Source organism: Epinephelus lanceolatus, chromosome 2 (assembly GCF_041903045.1).
Source record: "Epinephelus lanceolatus isolate andai-2023 chromosome 2, ASM4190304v1, whole genome shotgun sequence".
In the NCBI taxonomy this organism is placed as follows: Eukaryota; Metazoa; Chordata; class Actinopteri; order Perciformes; family Serranidae; genus Epinephelus; species Epinephelus lanceolatus.
Genome location: NC_135735.1, coordinates 10,097,841 through 10,105,514, shown reverse-complemented (window position 1 = coordinate 10,105,514; position 7,674 = coordinate 10,097,841). Strand labels below are relative to the sequence as shown.

The window sequence follows — 7,674 nt, the reverse complement described above, 5'->3', positions numbered from 1 at the left end:
GGAGTCTGTGGAAGAGATCCTGCCTCATATGTGGATATAAACAGCTCATTCTGAGGTAACAAAAACATTATTCTTATTTTCAGGTGATCATAAACTAATTAAAGTTATAAATATTATACACTATTTCTGCCAATAGATGCCCCTAAATCCTACACACTGGACTTTTTAAAGTCTCGATCTGTGGCTTGAACGGTTCCTCATTGGGGTTAATATGCTTACTTGCGTCTTTTTGCAAGAGATGAGGAAATCATTGATATCAGTCACATGAGTTTTTGTGCAGAGCTGGAGATGGAAAATGTTTAAACACCTTTTACAGTTGTTGGAAAACAATATAGTTTAAGAAGAAGTTATTCATGCTGAAGTTTTTTTTCTTAAACAACAATTCACCCATATGCCCACTACTTCTGCACACTCCGTCTGCCTATAGTGCGGGTTTGGTTCTTGTATCTGTACAGGCACATGGAGCTAAACCTGGCAACCTCACTTTGACAAATAGGAAGTGGCACTCATCTATTATCAGTGAGGAAATATTTCCACCACCAAACTGTCGCCATTACATTTCTGTTAATAGTGTGTAAGACTTAGAGGAATTTGTGGCGTCACATGGTGAGGATTTCAGATTGCAACCAGCTGAAACTTCTTCCAGTTTCTTAAGCATTCATTATTTGGGAGATTTGTTAACAGGAGCCAAATTATCCCCAGAGGTCTCCTCCTCTCCAAAACAATGGACCAGGTAATCAAAACAACAGGTTCACATTACAAATCAGTGTTTCTTTTTCACTGTTTGGCATGTCGCACATAAGTTGCTAGCCCTGCGCCTGCTAATGTGTGCTCACCTATTTGCTCTGATAACTTAATGTGTGCTCACCTACTTCTGATCTAGATGTTCAGGAGATTTTTACCGGGAGCTGAATCACTGCTGAATCAACTTGGGGATTTAAACCGGTAAAAACACTGAATAAAGCAGTTTCACGTTACAAATCAGTGTTTCTCTGATGTTGTTCGGCCTGTTGGAGACAGCCCGTTACCCCAACACCTGTTCACGTGTGCTCACCATTTTTCTCTGATGCCTTAAGATCCAGACGTTCAGGAGGTTTTCACCGGGAGCCAAATTATCCACAGAAGTCTTTTCATCTCCAAAACAAATGGACACAGTGATTTTGACAACGAGTAATTGTAAAAAGACAGAATAAAACAGTTTTATGTTAAAAAATCTGTTTTTCCGACACTTTGTTGTGGAGAGGCATCTAACTACAGATGCCTTTGCAGAGCAGGTGTTTAGTTTGTCAGTTCTAGGCTACTGTAGAAACATGGCAGTGCAACACGGCAAGCTCCATAAATGAGGACTTGCTCCCTGTGTGATACAAACGGCTCATTTTAAGGTAACAAAATCACAAAAACTCTTATTTTCAGGTGATTATATGCTAAAGAACACACATTATTATATCATAGTCCATTTCTGCCAGTACATCCCCCCCTAAATCCTACACACTGGACCTTTAAGTTAAGCTAGGTTTATACACAGCATGTCCTGACTCCAGCTTTATTATTAATTCAAAATTTAGACTAAAGTAGACAAAGGTAGAAGAACAGCACCCATTAGAATCGCAATGGAATTCATTTCAGTAAAGAAAAGGTACTGAAATGGGGACTTGTTAGTTTTGTTCTTGAACTAAAGTCTGACATTTTATGTTCATGTCACACAGATAGCTACCTGTTACCCCCACCCATTATTTACATTTAAGAGTCATTGTGACTCTGACAGCTTGTTTTGGTATCAGTGTGTCAGTGGAAAACTACCAGCCTGTCATGACCACACACTTCTTTATCAGTCCATTCACTGGGATGTGGCTGTGCAGAAACCTGACAGGCAGGTTTTAGTCGTGTGTTGCAGGTGGCAGTGGCGGTGGAGGTGGGGATGGTGGTGGGTGTGGTGGGAAGAGGGCTCATTACAACACCACATTACACTGCTCCACCTATTACTCACCCTCTGGCTATTCATTCCGTCAAAACAAAGTGTTTGCAGTCTGCAGGGTGCAGAAGTGACAGCAGGACAGAGGTATATATGTGGTTCATTGTCGCCATCATGTGGTGGCTACTAAAACAGATGTTAAATACAAACCCACTGAACCAGACTTGTTTTACTGTCACATTTAAAATATTATAGTAATTGGTGAAGTCAAAGTATCATGGAAAAAGCAGCTTGGTTGAATCAGTGTTACGTATCCCCAAGTTTTTTAAGTGTGCTCTGTACATTTCTAAAGGTTGGTAGATCATTGTCTTCCCGTAAGAGAGAAGTTGCTCTAATTAAATCAGCTAACCAACATTTTATTTTAAATTCTTATGTGATCATAGTATATTTGGTGCTGGGGCAACTCCACAAATGCAGAATCATCATATTCAGTCCTGCAGTCAGTGGTGGAAGATGTACTCTGATCCTCTACTGAAGTAAAAGTAGAATACTACAGTGTAAAAATACTCTGTTACAAGTACAAGTCCTGCATTCAAAATGTTATGTAAGCAACAGAACAAAAGCACTAGTATTGGCATCAAAATATGCTTTAAGTACCCAAAGTAAAAGTACTCATTATGCAGAGTGGCTAATTTCAGAATACTGTGCATTAAATTACTGGATATTAATATATGATGTATTTATGTATAAAAATCTAAAAAAATCTAAAAATTTAATGTTGATGAAGATGGAGCTAATTTCATGTACTTTACATACTGTTATGTAGCTAATACTATGACATAATTTATTAGTTTATCTATATTTTGTATCAAGGCAGTAATTATCATATATATTGGGGGATGGTCAAATATTCTAAAAAACAACAACAACAACAACAACAACAACAACAACCACAACAACAACAACATAATATTGTGGTGCACTGCAGTTCTGCATGTGGTTTGTCCAAGTGGTGTTACTGTAACCCACCAGAACACGGCTCACAGGCATATCCAACTAACATTAATGTCTTAATTACTTTATTTTTGTCAGTTAGTCCATGTGAAGTCTGAGTAAAGTGTCAGTAATTTATTTCATTTCATTTCACTTCATTTATTGTATATCCATATAGTGTATTGTGTAGCTGTGCTTGCTTATAATAAGTAGGAAATAAGTTTTCACATTTCTATGCGTCAGACTCCCTAAGCAGAGTTGTTTTAAATAAAAATTTAAGTAAAATCAGGAAAGGCTCTCTGATAAAAGTTTGTTTTAATAAGGGACTTTAAAGAGATCACTGACCCAGCATACTTGATTTACCCAGGCAGACTGTTTCCATGTCTTGGGGCCCTGACAGCAAACTCTGTCCCCTTTATATTAGTTTTCAGCCAGGACTCTGAAACAGACAAAAGACCTCTGCCTGAGGATGTTAATGTGTGTCCTGGTGCGTACAGTGCTAAGAGGTCAGAGATATAGCTGGGAGAGAGACCATGAAGAGCCTTAAAAGTAATCAGTAAAATCTATTCTAAAACATACTGGGAGCCAGTGTAAAGAGGCTGAAATTGCGTGATGTGATCGCGTCTCTTTGTTTTGGTTAAAAGCCTGGCAGCTGAAATCTGGAGTCGATTGATAGATTTTTGAGTCAGGCAAGAAACAAAGCTGTTGCAATTAACAGTTTTAACAATTAAAATGACGTGGAGTAGAAGTAAAAAGTAGCATCAAATTGATATACTCGAGTAAAATTAGTTTAGCACTAGAGTAAATTTACATTGTTACCTTCAACCACTGCCTACAGTGAAACACTTCAGCTTCAGTGAACCTGAACCCCTCTGCGAACACATCCAGACAATAGCTTCTTCATTTCTATGTCCAGACAGACAGTATTGCAACTCATCAGAAAACTTAAATGAAACTAACATTCTCAACCCCTTAAAAGTCACATGTTGTGTCCAGCATGAGGCTTGTGTTATCTTTGCAGAGAATGAACCATTTAGCTTGGAAGTCTTAAGAATAGGAAACAGGTCTATGAACCCTGTGACTCACACACTAGTGATGCACATCACCAGTATGTTAATTCCACTACAGAAGAGACTCGATGATCACTTAAATTAGGTGGGGAAAAAGTGGATATATTGATATTGGTATTGGTTATCGGCCAAATGAGTTGTTACATATCATTACATCAGATATCGGCAAAAAATCCAATATCGTGCATCCCTAACGGACACTGTTTTCATTCTTTGCAGCGATGAGTGGATTTCTGTCTTCAGGGTCGAGAGTACAAACCCAGCAGTGTGAAAATGAGCCTTAAAGGATACATCTAATTCCTTGCTGCTTCCGTGCTGAGCTCTCCTCACCATTCCTCTCTACGTCTGCACATTCATCAAGCTGAACAGACTGCAGCAGAGCTGAATAGTTTTTTAAAATGGTCTGGATTATCTTTTTTTCTCCAAAACGGTAAGAATGGCATCAATGTCTGATTCTCTAAGGCTGGGGAGAACAGGACTAAGAGCTATCTCACTGAGCTCTCTGCTAAAAACTCTTCAGTTTTTCCTTTTTCTTCATTTGGTATCATTTTTTCATTACATTCTCATCCTCCTGCAGCACCAGCACCAAGGTCTTTAGGCCTTTATCACCTCTTCTGTTACATCACATTTTGCCCCATGGAATGGGTAGGATGAGTAGGATTCTCGTATTCATGACTTTAGAGTGTTAATGTCAAGACAGCTGTGCATTTGCATCAATAGTTTGTAAGTGTTAAAAACACTGTCAGACTAACACTATCTTACTATATAATGATGAAAAGTGTGTGTGTGTGTGTGTGTGTGTGTGTCTGTGTGTGTCTGTGTGTGTGTTCCATGTTCTTCTCCTCACTGACTTGGTCAATCCATGTGAAATTTGGCACAGTGGTAGAGGGTCATGGGAGGATGTGAATGAAGCAATATTACATCAATTGGCCAAAGGGGGGCGCTATAGCAACCGACTAAAATTACAAACTTTGAATGGGCATATCTCATGCCCCGTATGTCGCAGAGACATGAAACTTTGCACAGAGATGCCTCTCCTCATGAGGAACAAATTTGCCTCAAGAACCCATAACTTCCGCTTATATAGATTTTCCGCCATTTTGAATTTTTTGAAAAACAGTTCAAATCGATCTCTTCCTAGGAAGTTTGAGCGATCTGCATGAAACTGGGTGAACATAATCTAGGGACCAATATCTAAAGTTCCCTCTTGGCAAAAGTTGGAAAACTTACTAAAACTGAGCTTCTATAAGGCAATGAATATTGCGGAGGGCGTGGCTCATCACATAAAGGTGTATAACATCTCAAGGGTTTCACCGATCACCACGCAACTTTGTAGGCATATGACCACACATAATCTGAGGGGACCCCTCCATTATTGACCCCATCAAACAAAATGGGGGCGCTAGAGAGCTAATTTCTTATCTAGGCCTAACCACCATATTGATTTTTACTAAACTTGGTAGATATGTAGAACAGGACGCCTCAAGGTGACTGGAGAAATTTAACTCTAAGTGGCAACTGGGTGGCGCTATAACAACAGAAAAATGCTTAAAAATGGCTAAAATGCGACCGATCGCTGTGGCTCCTCCTGTGGCCCAATGTTTGTTTTTTTTCTAATTTTTGGTATGACTAAGTCATGGTATGGTATGCTGTACATAATCACGGAAACTGTCAGTGTGTCATTCTGTCAGTCAGTCATTCTACCAGTGTACCCCACTTTTAAGTCAATACAACATACGAACACTTTAACTATCTGCCTTTCAATGTGCTACCTCAACTACTAATGCACAGTTTTAGCCCATTAACTATCCCACTATTGGCAATGGTACTACTGTACTTTCAATAAAGCAATCGTACTATCAAATTCACAAAAACTCTGTCTGAATACATTGCTCTTCTTCATGGGTTCAGTTGACTATTTAATCTGCAATTTCCTATGACCTGTATCCCAAACACACACCATGTGAAACTGTACGTGGGCAACTGTGCACTCAATGGGTATGGACTAGTATCTATTAAATATGGTTTTAATTGCTTGGAACAACAATCTTTGGCAGACATCATCCATGTTTGTTTGGTGCGTCGGCACTATAGTGTTATTAAGCATCAAATAAAATATGTCCGACAACTCAGAAACTGTTTGGTGACCCTTCATTTGGCTGCTTACTGTCAGGTAAAATATTTTAATAGTGTTAGTATTTGCTGAAGACAGCTGTGCTGGGTCAGTGTTAGTTCAGGTTTATGATCCAGCATCTTTTCTACTGACAAATATACCTGTAAATTATCCATAACAATACTATTACTACTATATTATTTGATTATTATACTTGTTATTGTTTTAATTTTATTTTGTCTCTGGGTATTCTACTCTTTTATTTTTGTATTATTCTAATTGTCTGATTTTTTGTGCCTCAGTGCAGTCTCCAGGGTGGTTAATTGCCAACATCATTTATCTGTTTTATTGTTGGTATTTATCTTTATGGTTGGTGTTCTTTCTTTCTCATTAACTCTATGTATTGTCTGATTTTATCTGTGTAAATCCTGCAATGTTTTAAAACCTGGTTCAACCATGTAAAGCATTTCCAAACTTAATTTTGAAAGTGCTTTATACACAAAAAGTAGGGTCAGTTTAAATTTAACATTTAATCAACACACGGTGTGAATCCATTGCTTTTCATCTTGCATTAGTCCAAAGTTGTAACTGAACCTTCACTTCTTCTAAATCATGAGTGCCAATGAGGAGTGCCATATCACTCATATATTGTCTGGGCTGGTCCCAACAGGCTGCTGATACTGGAAAGAGTGAGATTCATTTTTTGTGCCCGCATACATATGAAAGCATGTTCATGCGTGATGAGGGAATCCTTTCCAAGCTGCAGCTTATCCAACCCCAACCCTTTGTCAGTCACAAAGACACAGAGCAGCCCTAGTTTATCTGTTCTATTCTATTCTGGGAATGGTTGGTGACCAAAAAGGAACAGAGCTGCACTGCACAGACCAGAGAGAGCTGCACTGCAACGCAGCACATCAACTTAACGTTACTGTTATTTGCTGACATCAAACTTGCTGTTCCTCTTATGGTGTTTTTTTTGTCCTCTCTTTTTGTGACCTAAAGGATAGTCCACTTCATCCTCTCATGAAGTTGTACACATTAACACCCATAAGACGAGGGGTAGACAGGGCCCTTGATGGGCCCATGGAGGGACACCCAGCTCTGTCTGCAGGTCATTTCAAGCACTTCTGGGGGCCCTCTGCTGGCCACAGAGGCCCTAAGCAGGCACTTTGGTGAAGTGTTGGGGCAGAGCAGCTGCTGTCAGTGGCTGCACTGTCAGAGCTCGGCCTTTTGAAAAGAGTAATGAGCAATAAATGTATCATGTAAAGTGTCACATCATCAATCAATCAATCAATCAATTTTATTTATAAAGCCCAATATCATCATCTCTCCTCTCTGTAATAGTTTTCCGAAACTGGCAGTGGAAGAAAAGAGCCTGTGTTCATGTCCTTGTAGCCCACTATGGCTTTACTGCAACATATATGGTCTTTGTATGGGTCCTATTTGGGTTGCCAGTCATCCTTAACGTCTAGTATCCTATGTGGAGCCCAAATGTACATGATGGCAATTCCAAAGGTTTGCATTACAAAGACTAAGGCATTTATTTAAATTAGAGAAAAAATATCTAATAAAAGGTTGACTGCAGC

The 7,674-nt window shown here is 39.1% G+C and overlaps 1 long non-coding RNA gene across 1 annotated transcript; it reads left to right on the top strand.

Annotated features, from left to right (window-relative positions):
* Positions 1 to 606: 606 nt before the first annotated feature.
* LOC144458967 (uncharacterized) lies at positions 607 to 1,189 on the top strand. The gene is made up of 3 exons (XR_013488296.1): positions 607 to 733; positions 884 to 945; positions 1,077 to 1,189. It is a non-coding gene; the product is annotated as an uncharacterized LOC144458967 (long non-coding RNA).
* The last annotated feature ends 6,485 nt before the right edge of the window (positions 1,190 to 7,674 follow it).